The 15439-nt window shown below is 47.1% G+C and overlaps 1 long non-coding RNA gene across 1 annotated transcript in view; it reads right to left on the bottom strand.

Moving 5' to 3' along the window:
• Positions 1-1292: 1292 nt before the first annotated feature.
• The window catches only part of LOC137534183 (uncharacterized), a 91814-nt gene continuing 77667 nt past the window's right edge, over positions 1293-15439 (bottom strand). The window contains exon 3 of the long non-coding RNA XR_011024324.1: positions 1293-1370. This is a non-coding gene — a long non-coding RNA (uncharacterized lncRNA). The remainder of the gene's footprint in view (positions 1371-15439) is intronic.

Here is a 15439-nt window from a genome sequence, read left to right as displayed (position 1 = left end):
AATCTTCTTGATCCCCACTGGAATGGATGGTATGAAGCTGTGTAACGCCAAGATAAATAAAGTTGATATAGCGGAATGAATTGGGACTCTGTGGGGAATGCAAATATTGGATGATACAGAGGCAGCATCCTAAAAACAAATGCGATGAGAAAAAACAAAACAAGTGGAATCATGATGACTGATATGTGTACTGCTGTGGACTCTTACAGCTGAACCCTGTTGCTGCTCCAGGCTGCGGCGGTATGTGGAGATGTCCCGGGCTACCTGTGTTTTGATGATGCAGGGTGAGAGATATCCAGGGATTGGCCAGGACGCGCGGTCTTGTGTGTCTCTCTCCTCCCTTTCCCTTCTCTGCTCTCCTCCTCCTCTTGGTGCATGCTGGAATGGGGATGGGCGTGACACACGCAATGAAAAGGGTGACGCACTAGGAACAAGCCACACCTTGACAAAGAACCTGGGTGGTTCGAAACGCGTCGGTGGGCGGAGCTTCGCTCAGCTGGTTGCTTCAGAGCAACGTGTGCCCGCTGCTGCTTCAAGCCTGTTGCACGCTTTCAAATTTGCCGGTGAATCATCACCATAAGCCCCCTGCTGCGAGTGAGCAGGGGTGATGGGACTTTCAGGACCAGCTGGGTCCACGTGAGGCGGCGTTTCTAGATGGGAACAATACAGGCGGCCAAGTTGGTGAGATCTCTCCATGTTGCCTTACCTATTGTGCAATAGAGGAATATAAATGTGCTACAGTGGTCATAAACAATCGATCTAAGTAACCGCTGTGAATGGATCACAATCCTTGTTGTCTAAAGGTTGCAAGGGGGCCCCCCAACAAATGGACACGCTATTAGGCACGGTGCACTTTGGGGTAAATGCGCGGGCAAGTGTTGGATGCATGACGGTTATGTTACCACACACATGTTGCAATTGAAGCGTACAAATTTACTATAACAGCTGAATTATGGAGCTATCTGCTACGTTTCTGTTTTTAACCTTTCGTGTTGTTGTTAACAGTTGATTGTTTAGTATTGCTCCTTGAGATAAGTTCGTCAGGTTTATATTTAATAAAATTTGTATTCCTTGCTGACACCTGGAGCCCAAGCTTTCTTTGTTTTTTCATGTGCATATTTGAGGGCTGTGTCACGCTCTGTATCGAAGAGCTTAAGGTACAATTAATCTACAAGCCTCCTTTTTTGATATAGAGGTAAAGAGGCGCCCTGGTTGAAATAAAAGCATCTAAAAACAGCTTAAAATCGAGGAAATAATATGAGGTGGCTTACCTCAATAACGAAATCCTTGTATATGACAAAAAAATTTTATTTAGCACAGGCAACGCGTTTCGTGGGTCCAAGCCCGCTTCATCAGGCCAATAAAAGTGCCTACAATAGTGAAAGAGCTCCTCAGTATAACTGTATCGACAGCGTTATAGGTTAATACAATGAATACCTATGCATTATACATTTATATCCTAATAGTATACATACTATTATGGTTAAATGAAAAACGATCGAATGATTCGATAGATCCATCAATCAGAAAAACGATTTTTCAAAAAAGTAAATATAACCTAATTTAAGGATCTGGACTGCTGATCTAAAATGGGAGATGGTAAATATGCAAATGCAGTGTTCAGCTGCATTTGAAGGTGTGTGTATATAATGTTCAAAAAGGATCAACAGTCCATATGCCCAAAATTTCCATATGCTGGAGGAGGTTTTTATAACAAAAATTAAAAACTAAAGTTATAAAAAGAAAAAAAAAAAATATATATTATATATATATATATAAAAAATAGTCCTAATAATGCATAGCAAAGAAATGAACAGCGCTACTTAAAAACAGATGAGTGCTTACCTGCAAAAGAGTGCAAGCCCCACTTATGGGATAAAATACACACTGAGCATACACATGACCTGTCTACCACTTGGAGGATGTTAGTTTCCTATAACAGCTTGCATGCAACTTGTTAAGTACTTGTCCCTCCCACTGTCGAAGAAGTCTTTCCTCCATGGGAGGGGACCTAACGCTACCTAAATCCTACCTATTAATATGCATAGCCTGGGCACGCTACCAAGTACAATTGAAAATTGCGCAAAAAAGTGGGATCAGCCTGGTGATGCGCTGATCCCACTTTTTTGCGCAAAGTCCTAATAATGCACAAATTACATATACAAGAATCCAGCATTCATAGTACAGTATAGGAGATATTTATCTTGCCCGCAAATATATAGCTTATAAAATAGACTAGAGTGCATATATCAATCTAAAAAAAAGGGAACAATTATCTCAAGACTTAATAATAAAAGACATCACCATGAGATCGCTAGTGCATCCTGTCTTTGCCTGCGTGTGCATGGGAGAAGGTTTACTGGCAGTGGTACCTTTAGTCCGTTGTGCTGTGACATCACCCTTAAACGCACTGTAAAGCATAGTTGCCAGCTTGAAGGCATCCTTTCTGCCTTCAGGTGAGTTGGTAACATGTCCGCCACTTTGTGCCTATACCGAAGGTATAGTAGCGTGGCCACCCAGTACAGGTCATTCCCCTTGAGTTTTTTTTTTTTTAATACGGGGGTCCCTCAACAGGCTGGACAGCATGAAAGACGCCATCTGCACAAAGTTAGATCCAGACGTACTATCCAACTTTTCTTGCTCTACCTCAGTGATGTCAGTTAAGTTCTCCTCCTCCCCCCAGCCACGAACAATACCACGGGAGCGTTGCGCAGCACAAGCCCCCTGCGACTCCTGCTGCGGTTGTTCTTCTGCTGCCTCCACCTCAAAAAAAAAACAAATACAAAAAAAAAAAACACACCTTCCTCATCACCGGACTCCTCTTCCCCACACACCCCTTCCTCCTCCTCCCCCCTCTGTGCTGCTGCAGGTGTTGAGGAAACATCTGGTTCTGAAGAGAATTGATACCACAACTCTTCCTCCTGTAAATGTTCCTGTTCACACACATCCACAGCTTGATCCACCACTCTACGCACGGCACGCTCCAGGAAGAAGGCATACGGGATCAAGTCGCTGATGGCGCCTTCACTGCAACTCACCATGTTTGTCACCTCCTCAAAGGTCCGCATGAGCCTGCACGCATTTCGCATGAGTGTCCAGTTCTTCGGCCAGAACATCCCCATCTCCCCAGAGCATGTCCTTCTACTGTAGTTGTAGAGATACTGGGTGACGGCTTTCTCCTGTTGTAGCAGGCGGTCGAACATCAGGAGGGTCGAATTCCAGCAAGTTGGGCTATCGCAAATCAAGCGCCTCACTGGCAAGTTGTTTCTCCTCTGAATATCGGCCAAGCGTGCCATGGCCGTGTAAGACCGCCTGAAATGCCCACACAACTTCCAGGCCTGCTTCAGGACGTCCTGTAAGCCTGGGTACTTACACACGAATCTCTGATCCACCCGTTTGTTCAGAGCAGCCAGGAGAGCTGCTCCAGTGTGACTCTCCGCTTTGAGGCAAGACATGTCTAAGATGGCGTGACACCGTTGTACCTGGCATGCAGCATGGGCCCTGAGGAGCTGGGGCTGTGTAGCTGGAGAGGAGATTGCAGCACCAGTCAAAGAGGAGGAGGAGGACGACTGTGAAGAGGATGTAACAGGAGGAGTAGGAAAGGAGGTGGCAGCAGGCCTGCCAGCAAGCTGTGGAGGTGTCACAAATTGGTCCGCTGCACAGCCACGTACTCCCTGCTTGCCAGCGGTCACCAGGTTGACCCAATGGGCTGTGTAAGTAATGTACCTGCCCTGACCATGCTTGGCAGACCAGGCATCCGTGGTCAGATGGACCCTTGACCCAATGCTGTGTGCCAGAGATGACATCACTTGCCTTTCTACTTCACGGTATAGTTTGGGTATCACCTTTTTTGAGAAATAATTGCGGCCTGGTATCTTCCACTGCGGTGTCCCAATGGCCACACATTTTCGGAAGGCCTCAGAGTCCACCAGCTGGTATGGTAACAGCTGGCAGGATAACAGTTCCGCCAAGCCAGCTGTCAGACGCCGGGCAAGGGGGTGACTGGCAGACATTGGCTTCTTCCGCTCAAAGATTTCCCTCACGGACACCTGGCTGCTGCTGTGGGCAGAGGAGCAGGAGCCGCTCAAGGTGAGAGGCGGAGTGGAGGAGGTTGGCTGTGATTGTGAAGGTGCAAGGGAGAAAGCGGCTGAAGATGATGCACCTGAAGGAGGAAGAGGAGAAGGAGGGTGGCTTTGCTTTTGTGTGCTGCTTTTGCTCAGGTGGTCTTCCTATTGCAGTTTGTGCCTTTTCTGCATGTGTCTTTGTAAGGCAGTTGTCCCTATGTGGGTGTTGGCCTTTCCACGGCTCAATTTTTGGTGGCAGAGAGTACAGATGGCATTGCTCTGATCTTTGGCATACACACTAAATCATTTTCCACACCACTGAGCCACCTTGGGGTATGTGCACTATAGTGGTGTCAGCAGCCGATGTTGAAGGGCATGTTGGCTGGCTGTCTATAGGTGGAAATACATGGCGCTGGGTGGCTGGTGGCGCATGGCTGCCACCAGCTGTTTCTGACGACGAGCTCCCCCTGCTTCTTTCAGGAACTCCTCCTACTCCTTTCTGACTCCCCTTCTGAACTGTCCCCCTGTTCATCTCCTCTATTGGGAACCCACGTGGCATCCATATCATCATAATCATCCTCCCCAGCTTTGCTTGTATGAAACACCTCCAAAACTGCACCAACAGCAGGTACTTCATCATCATCCTCCTCACACCTTACGTCCATAGTGTCACCTAACTCAGACATATGAGGTGGTGTAACTTGCTTAGCGACTTCATCTTGTTGTAGCAATAATGGCTGTGAATCAGTGATTTCCCCACCAAATAACTCCTGCGAAGTGTCAAATGTAGCGGATGTGGTACTTGGAGTAGCGATGGTGGCTGTGGAAGATGAGGCGTTCTGTGTTAAATAGTCACCCACGTCCTGACAATCTTGGGAGTTGATGGGACATGCCTTCTTCTGAGCACTGTACTTTGGTCTAGGGCTGCACAAAATCACGTCAGCACGACCTTGAACAGACCTGCCGGGTGGCCTGCCTCTGGGTCTGTCTCTGCCTGTTGTTTTGTCCATATCGCGGGGGATGAAGTGAAAGGTATGCACTGACTTGACTAATACAATGTGCAGTCACACAGGTGCAGTGAAAGGTATGCAGTGACTGGTATTACAATACAATGTGCAGCTGTCACACAGGTGCAGTTAACAGGTATGCACGGACTGGTATACTAAACAGCGTGCGGTCACACAGGTGCAGTGAACAATTATGCAATGACTAGTATTACAAATTTGCAGCTGTCACACACACAGGTACCGTGAACAGGTGCAGTGACTGGTGGTATATTACACTGCGTGCGCTCACATAGGTGGGTAGGTGCACTGAACAGGTGGGTATGCAGTGATTGGTATTACAAATGTGCAGCTGTCACACACAGGTACCGTGAACAGGTGCAGTGACTGGTGGTATATTATACTGCTTGCGGTCACGTAGGTGCACTGAACAGGTTACAGGTATGCACTGCAGTGATTGGTATTACAAATGTGCAGCTGTCACACACAGGTACCGTGAACAGGTGCAGTGACTGGTGGTATTTTACACTGCTTGCGGTCACGTAGCTGCAGTGAACAGGTTACAGGTATGCACTGCAATGATTGGTATTACAAATGTGCAGCTGTCACACACAGGTACCGTGAACAGGTGCAGTGACTGGTGGTATATTACACTGCTTGCGGTCACGTAGGTGCACTGAACAGGTTACAGGTATGCACTGCAGTGATTGGTATTACAAATGTGCAGCTGTCACACACAGGTACCGTGAACAGGTGCAGTGACTGGTGGTATTTTACACTGCTTGCGGTCACGTAGCTGCAGTGAACAGGTTACAGGTATGCACTGCAATGATTGGTATTACAAATGTGCAGCTGTCACACACAGGTACCGTGAACAGGTGCAGTGACTGGTGGTATATTACACTGCTTGCGGTCACGTAGGTGCACTGAACAGGTTACAGGTATGCACTACAGTGATTGGTATTACAAATGTGCAGCTGTCACACACAGGTACCGTGAACAGGTGCAATGACTGGTAGTATTAACAATGCGTGCGCTGACGTAGGTAGGTAGGTAGGTGCACTGAACAGGTGCAGTGATTGGGGTTACAAATGTGCAGCTGCCTGTCACACACACAGGTAGTCACTGAATGTGCTGGGCCTGGCAGTGGCACAGTAGGAATTACTACCAAGGGGCCAAAGGCCAGCTGCGACTGACTGACAGGGCTGTATATAATGCAAGTGGGCCACACAAAACAAAAAAAAAAAATAGATCACAAGAACAAGATTACCGTACATACTAGTTTATAAGCCAACCCTCCAACTTCTACGTTAGAAATCAGGAAAAAGTAATTGACTCTCATATAAGCCCCCCCCCAGTATATAAATATTGTGATATGCTCCCAGCATAAGGTGGCCGCCCTCTCCATAACCAAATGTGCACCCAGGTGTTAGGCAGTCCTCGTTTCCACAGCCAAATATGCACCCAGGTGTTACGCAGCCCCATTCCCACAGCCAAATGTGCACCCAGGTGTTAGGCAGCCCCCCTCCCCACAGTCAAATGTGCACCCAGGTGTTAGGCAGCCCCCTTCCCACAGCCAAATGTGCACCCAGTAGGCATATAATTACAATCAGTTTTTGGTACCTGTGCTTTGGGGAAGTCTGGATAATTTGAAGAAACCTGCCATCCTGGATGGCAGGAGAGTGCCTGCAGCAGAATGTGGGGCAGAGCTGAGTGTCCGGTATTAATGGAAGGCAGGATCAGAGGGCAGGATCAGATGCCAACAAAGTGAGACAGGTGCTCCTCCACTTTCACTTGCGTGTCCCGCTTTCCCTGCACGGTGGTGGCCAGAATGTGTTATGGATCCGGGCACCGGTGCTGGCAGTGACGTGTCTGGAGTGACAGAGCCCGCGCTGAATCATAAGCACAATGATCGGGGATTCCCACTTGCTGTCTAAAGACGCCACTAGATGGCGTCATCTATATAAAACACGTCATCTATATGAAACACAGCAAGTGCAGGACGAAGAAGGAATCCCCGATCAATGTGCTGGTAATTCAGCACGGACTCTGTCACTCCAGACACGTCGCTGGCAGTATCGGATGCCCGGATCCATAACACATTCTGGCTTGCCACCGCCATGCAGGGAAAGCGGGACATGCTTGTGGCTGAAAGCACGCTGGCATCCGATACTGCTCTCCGATCCCGGATCCCGCCTACAACTAATACCGGACACCCCGCTCTGCCTCACATTCCCCTGCAGGCACTCTCCTGCCATCCAAGACGCCAGGACTGCATCCCGCATCACCATGGAAAGTGGAGGAGCTCCTGTCCCACACAGAAATGGCCACTCAAAGTAGGTGACTCGCATACAAGTCGAGACCCCCACTTTTGGTCCACTTTTTTGGGTCAAAATTCGGCTTGTATGTAAGTATATACAGTAGCTCTCAAAAGAGCTGTTGAGGGGTGCTTTTTAGCAATAAGAGTCAGCAAGGAGCAAGCTAACAAGCCTACAAGAGCCTAACTAAGCTTTCCCTATAGCTCTCTCTGCAGCTGCTCTCCCTTCTCTAATTACTGCAGGCACACGAGGGAGTGAAAAGCCTGACGCTGCCTGCCTTTTATAAGGGAGGGTGGGGCTCCAGGAGGGAGTTTAGCCTTATTGGCTACAATGTGCTTGCTGACTGTGATGTAGAGGGTCAAAGTTGACCCTAATGATGTAGTATAGGGGCGGACCAAACTCCCGAAAAAGTTTGCGGTTCTCTGCGATCGCGAACCACGTTAGTTCGCCAGTTCCTGTTCGCCAGCGAACCGTTCAGGCCATCTCCAGTGGCCAAGCATCAAGAAAAATCATTAACCCTCTGCACATTCATACATACACAGAGTCTCGCTGTTATTTGTTTAATGGAAAAACGTAAGGACCAGCACCATCAATTAGTAAATATGCTCTTTTATTTAAGACACATAGACATGAGGAGCAACGTTTCGGAGGGGGACCCCCCTCCTTTATCAAGCCAATGTCTGTGTCTAATGGCAAGAATGTACATTCAGCTTTATATACACAATGTAAAATGGAGCACGACCAATTTTATTTGCAGGTGAGGGGCACGGCGATGGGCTGGAATGTGGCCCCGTCCTACGCAAACATCTTTATGAATTTATATGAGGAGTCTTTTATCTATAATAATGGTTTGTTTACTACCTTTGCCCACTGTTGGTATCGTTACATAGATGATGTTTTTTGCGCGTGGGCGGGGCCACATTCGAACCTGATGGAGTTTGTGGCACAGGTACATGCCCAGTCATCAAATTAACGATCCATTGTGACAGTGGTGAGGTGAGCTTTCTTGACACAGTAGTGAGACTATCCGATGGTGGGCTAAGCACAGACTTATACATTAAGCCCACGGATGCGAATTCCACATTGTGTTACAGTAGCTTCCATCCCCCTGCCACGATACTATCTATACCAGATAGTAAATTCCAGCGAGTTATGCGTATTGTGGATAATCCACAGTTAAGACAACAAAGATTGGATGAGATGGAAGTGAAATTTATTCAGTGAGAATACACACAGCATTTGCTGGATAGGGCTAGACAGAAGCTGGAGGAAGGCAGGTCTGATAATGGGAACTGGAGAAGAGGACACAATAAAAGGATACCGTTTGTTTCACAATACAATACATGTAGCAAAGAAATTGCAGATATTATACGTCGTAATTGGAACATTTTAAAAGATGGTTTTCCTAATATTGCAGAATTTCAGACTCCCCCCTTAATGTCATATAAAAGGGTACCAGGCTGGTGCGAGCAGACACCCTCCCATTCCATGTACAGCCCCCTCTTCCAAGTGCATTATCCATGTAAACTAGCTCTTCTTTTTCATTAACAGCTCCCTTCGGCATGAGTTTCCCTTTTTTAGGTGTTGCTGCCCATTTTAGACTTCTCTTCAATAATAATAATAATAATAATAATAATAATAATAATAATCTGAACATTTGTATAGTGCTTTTCTCCTGTCAGACTCAAAGTGCTCAAGAGCTGCAGCCACTGGGAGGCGCTCACCCTGCAGTGTTAGAGAGTCTTGCCTCAGGACTCCTAACTGAATAGGTACTGATCCTAGCCAGGATTCAAACCCTGGTCTTCCATGTCAAAGGCGGTGCCCTTAACCAGTACACCATCTTTGAGGCACATGCGTTACCTCCATAGGCTATATGGGGAACGCATCAGCTCTTCTGGGATTATGGCGGACTGCGCAGAAACGCAGGCTGATGAGTGTTAACAGCTCCTATTTATAAAATAGGAGCCTTTACTGTCAGTTTTGTAATGAGCAGAAAATGCACAAAGAATTTCCATTCTCAGCTCAAGTAGGAACACAGCCATACTGAATGGGAGGGTTTGTAACCACACACGTGTCAGCGGCTGACACACGGGGCAATTAGGCCTCTTTTCCACGGACAGTTGAACTGTGTGCTCAGCAAGCAGTTACCAGGCAGCAGTGAGCTGTTACCAGGCAGCAGTGAGCCGTTACCAGGCAGCAGTGAGCAGTTACCAGGCAGCAACAAGCAGTTACCAGGCAGCAGTGAGCAGATACCAGGCAGCAACAAGCAGGTACCAGGCAGCAGTAAGCAGATACCAGGCAGCAGTAAGCAGATACCAGGCAGCAGTAAGGAGATACCAGGCAGCAGTAAGCAGATACCAGGCAGCAACAAGCAGTTACCAGGTAGCAGCAATCAGTTGTGAGAGTTTGAGAGTCATTACACTGCCTATCAACAGTCCATGAAAAAGAGGCCTAACTGCCCACCAAAAAGGGAGAGTGAGGGGTTACTGTAATTGAAAAATAAGTTTCACAGACACTTCAAAACAAACTGGTGAATGGTGATCTGCATTTGCAAGTTTTAGTGAAGATGAATATATATTAAAAAAAAAAAAAAAAGAAGATAATTGACAACCAAAACATTATCCTAACATTCAAATTTTCACTGACCAAGGAAAAACAAGGCAATAAGGCTTCTTTCACATTGCGTTCTGATCGCGTTAGCATTGGACCTTTTTTGAAGCAAGTTTTTTCCCCTTCCCAGCGATTTCTGTTCGTTGGACGTTTTTGGTAAGAGTTTTTGTAAGCGTTTTTGCAGAGCGATTCCGTATTTTCACTTCTTGACGTCAGTCAGGAAGTGAATTCTTTGATCCGGAAAAGAATAAATACAATGTATTTATTCTTAAAAACGTGAACGCAATCGCTGCACAAAGCGGTTCTGTGAGGCATTTTGCGTTTTTCCTACACCTTCCATTGTAGCAAAATCGCCCCGAAAATTGTCCATGCAGCACTTCTCTGAGCGGAAAGCGGATGGATCGCCCTAATCTGAACTAGCGCATAGGATAATAAATAATAATAATAATCTGAACATTTGTATAGTGCTTTTCTCCTGTCAGACTCAAAGTGCTCAAGAGCTGCAGCCACTGGGAGGCGCTCACCCTGCAGTGTTAGAGAGTCTTGACTAAGGACACCTAACTGAATAGGTACTGACCCTAGCCAGGATTCAAACCCTGGTCTTCCATGTCAAAGGCGGTGCCCTTAACCAGTACACCATCTTTGATATGTAGCAGCCCATCATGTCCGGGTGCCCCCCTGGGCTGCAGAGTCTTGCGTAAGGACTCCTAACTCAGGCCAACAACACAATTGCACAAGAACCAACAGCATAGGGAGCCTCCCTTTCATACCATTCGTAGGTCAATGGAGATTTGCATGTTATGAAGATGTTTTACTCATGACTGTGTGTGTCATATGCAGGAATGAGACATCCAGATAGATTTCAGGCTGTGAATATTTTCCTGCAGTTCCCAAACAAGCAACCGCACAGAAACCCCAGAGACATTCCAGCTGATAATTAGATATTATTTTCCTGCTTTAATTGGGACCTTCCCTGGCCTCACCTGAACCATTATCTGTCATCAGTTTCAGGCAGTCACCATACAGAACTCCGAGGGAGTGCTTGAAAAGTTTGTGAACTCCTTTTCCTTTTTTTTGCATAAACATGTCCACTTCTGATCTGATTTTCAGCAAATTCTAAATCTAGAAGATGAGAAGCCAATTAAACAATGCTTTTCAAAACATGATGCATTTATTTATTGAGAAAAATAATCCAAATGTACTAATTTTGGTGTGTCAAAGGTACTTGAACCTCAAGTATTATCTGTTCATTGTTAGGGTCCATTGTTAGGGGGGGGCTTTTCCTCCCTTCTCACTTTAAATACGATACTGGTTAAAACTGCTTGTTCTGTCCAGGTCGGCTTCCTGTGTGCTCCACACGGGGGTCACGTGGTCCAGCCGACGTCATCAGGTCTGTACTGCGCAGGCGCAGTAGTTCTGCGCCTGCGCAGTACAAACCTGATGATGTCAGCCGGACCACGTGACCCGCGCCGTGCAGCGCACATGAAACCGACCCGGAAGCCGACCTGGCGAGGTCGGCTTCTGCAGTGCAGGATACCGGGAGCCACTTGCGCTGCGGCGAGGGCACTGGACGGCAGCCAGGGGCTGGAGGAAGCCTCAGGTAAGTGGATTTTGTTTTTTTTTTTATTGCTTGGATGTTTCCTTTAAAAGGAAAAATACATGGCAGCCTCCATATCCCTCTCACTACAGTTGTCCTTTAAGACTCAAGTGAGGTCTTCAGACTTCTGCGTCCTATAGCAGACAATTGTTAAAATGTTCATTCCAGTTAGCTTCATCAGTGTCGCCTACTGGTCTCCTACCTTTGAAACTCAAACCTATTGTCCCCATTAACACGGAGGAACTTACCTGACTTAATGCACCATTAATGCCATTTATTCATTCTCTCCATCCTATTATCTCATTTGCGCAGTGTTTCATCTACATTTATCCTGGCACTGATGCTTCCCCACAGTGTAAACGGAACGGTTGTGGAATATTCTCTGGACAGGAAGATGATGACAACGGCGACAACTGTCATCTAGTCACATAGCGTGTGCAGTAATACATTATTAACAATCCATATTGTAAAAATCAATGCAGAATGCAGAGTGGATGGTAATGATGAGACCGGGAAAAGCTGAGGATAATCCGAAGGAGCTGTTCTATCCATAACTACATCTCCGAAGGGCCAGAAAACATTTTTTTACTCCGTGGAAATGATTCATGGCATACAGCTGCACTTCAGGCAAAAATATGCTATCTATCAAATGTGGATGACGGGTATTATCGAAAGAACAGCCCTACAGCCACTATCGCTGTGGGTATTCACATAACCAAGCGCCAAGCGTGAAATCAGACGAAAAAAGTTGCAGTTTTTTTGCAAAAGAAATAAGAAAAGAGAAAAAAAAAAAAAAGTACATCCTCTTTCCGTGGGCTTTGTGTATCAGGACATAAACATATCATCTGGTCCTTAGCAGGTCTTTAAAATCTAGAAAGGCTTGAAAGAATGCCGGCACTGCTAAATCGCTGGTTTACGGAGTACACCATACTGTATTATGCTGGGTACACACAGTGCGTTCCCGCACTCAATGCCCCGCTCGATTCCCGACCGCTCGATTATTTCCGATCATGTTTCGATGATTGTTAGGTCGATTCTCATGTAAAGTATGTCAAATCGACTTAACGAACCATCAAAATGCGAATCGGACATGTCGGATATAATCGAGCGGCCGTGAATCGAGCGGGGCATCGAGTGCGGGAATGAACCGTGTGTACCCAGCATGAGAGACGCAAACATAGATGCTATGCATATTGACCTACTGTTGTGGATAGGAGTGGCGTGATTAATGGTGGTGGATGCCGGATGCAGTTGCTTGACATCCGTGCGCTTCTACGGAGGCGGTCTTTAAAAGTTAGGAAGATACAGCCTGAAATTAACAACACATGGTGCAACATGCAGACAAGCCCGTTTTGGAAAAGTTTAATTATTGTAAATACCTTTTCTTTTAAGAAGGCAAATTACACTGAGCATTGTTTTTGTTTTTTTTAGTAGGAGGGCTTTTTAGTCTCTTTTGCTCCCCTATACTTACCTAGTGGTTTGGGGTCCCCCTGAGCTGCTTAGGTATTTTGTTACTCCTCTTCATTTAAATCAGTTGCTGCATAGTGTACTGGTTAAGGGTTCTGCCTCTGTGCATGGTTAGAATCTTGGCTCTTCCTGTTCAGTAAGCCAGCACCGATTCAGTGAGGAGACCTTGGCCAAGACTCCCTAACACTGCTACTGCCTACAGAGCGCATCCTAGTGGTGCTTTGAGTCCGCCAGCAGAAAAGAGCGATATAAATGTTCTGTCTTGTCTTTTCTTCCCAGGAATGCAGTACCAGCTAATTTACCACTAGGTTAAACCACGCAATTCTCAGAAAATTTACAAAAATACCTGTACATCTACGGGCCTTAGTCGTGCAGTACGGCCGCTCTCGTGCTTAAAGAGGAGTGTGGCCGGGATTTTCTGGAGGGTCCTGGAGAGGAGCAAAGAGAGCCTAGGAAGCCTCTTGCAGTGTTCCCCAACCCGGTCCTTAAGGCCCACCAACAGTGCATGTTTTGTGGAAATTCACACAGGTAATTAACCTCCTTAGTGGTAACCCCGTGCTGGACACGGGGTAAGCCACCGGAGGTTGCCGCTCAGGCCCTGCTGGGCCGATTTTCATAATTTTTTTTTTTGCTGGACGCAGCTAGCACTTTGCTAGCTGCGCCAGCACTCTGATCGCCACCGGCCCCCGCCCGATCGCCGCTATCTGTTGCGGCGCGCGGGCCCCCCCCCGACCCCGTGCGCTGCCTGGCCAATCAGTGCCAGGCAGCGCCGAGGGGTAGTTCGGGAATCCCAATGACGTCCCGACGTCGGTGACGTCATCCCGCCCCGTCGCCATGGCGACGGGGGAAGCCCTCCAGGAAATCCCGTTCTTTGAACGGGATTTCCTGATCAAAGCGGGCGGGGGGATGCCGCTGAGCAGCGGCTATCATGTAGCGAGCCCTGGGCTCGCTACATGATTTAAAAAAAAAAAAAAAAAAAAAACTGCTGCGCTGCCCCCTGGCGGAATTTTTCATACCGCCAGGGGGGTTAAGGGACCACTGTCCTTTAATTAAAGGACAGAGTTGAACTTACCTGGGGTTTCTAATGGTCCCCCGCAGATGTTCTGTGTCTGCGCAGCCACTCACCGATGCTCCTGTCCCCACCTCCTGTTCACTTTTGGAATTTCCGACTTTGAAGTCGGAAAACCACTGCGCCTGCACGGCCGCGTCCTTGCTCCCACTGACGTCACCAGGATTGTATTGCGCAAGCCCAGTACAGTCTGCGCCTGAACAACACGCTCCTCTGTGAGTGGCTGAGCGGACACAGGACGTCTGTAGGGGACCATTAGAAGCCCCAAGTAAGTTCATCTCTTTTTTCCCCCCTACAGTAGTCCTTTAATAAGCTCTGCTGAAACACTAATTACCTCAACTGTGCATGTTTGTGGTTTCCTGCAAAACGTACTGTTGGTGAGCCTTGAGGACAGGGTTGGGGAACTCCGCTATATAGGATCCGGAGACTTCCCTCTCCATAGATAATTACTGGTATTTATTTTCCTTTTGGGGGTGGGAAGGGTCCACAAGCGCCAACGGGGGACCGGAGGGCATCATGGGAAGCCTCTACAGGATCCAGAGGCTTCTCTGTTTTTAGGTATTACCTTTTTAAGAAGGAAAATTATACTCTGTGTTGCTTTTTAGTAAGGCTTTTTGGTCTCTTTCAGCTCCTTACACATTCCTAGTGATTCTGGGTCACCACAAGCTATCTGGGTTTTCAGTCAATACAGTTTTGGAACTCGCTGCCAGTCAGTGGTTCAGGAGCGCAAACAATCTCCCCGGTAACTACAAAGGCAGGCCTAGCTCCAGCTGCCATATTCTCTACCAGCATCACCTCACATGTACTGTGTGTTATAAAACAGCAAACAGCTATATTTAGCAGCACGGTGTAGCGGCTGTTGTGGCCCGCAGGCTTGTTCGGGGAGGCCCCTGCTAGCCTCACGCAGACTCCCTGTTTGTTGTGGCATCTCCAAGTAACAGTCCACACAGACATGTCACCACGCTGAAGAAAGCACAAGTATGTCTACAATCTGCCCTGAGATAAGAACTCTCTCACGTCCAGCACTCATTGTTACTGCGTTTCCTGTAATAGCGGCCGGCTGCAGTGCTGAGAATCTGTGACAGACAAGTTATGACAAGCGAGTGTCTCTATTTATTGATTATTAGTGTCCTCTGATATCACCACGGTGACAGTGAGTGACAAGTGAGATATTATAATGTGGCTCGGATATTGCAGTGTGGACAAAGCAACCTCATGGGGCTTTTCATAACTTAGAGCCTAAATTAGCCCCAAATTCCCTCTGAACAGTAATGCAGATTTAATCCACTATTATTATTATTATTATCATG

The sequence above is a fragment of the Hyperolius riggenbachi genome, chromosome 10 (assembly GCF_040937935.1).
Source record: "Hyperolius riggenbachi isolate aHypRig1 chromosome 10, aHypRig1.pri, whole genome shotgun sequence".
Classification (NCBI taxonomy): Eukaryota; Metazoa; Chordata; class Amphibia; order Anura; family Hyperoliidae; genus Hyperolius; species Hyperolius riggenbachi.
This window is presented reverse-complemented; position numbering and strand designations above follow the sequence as displayed.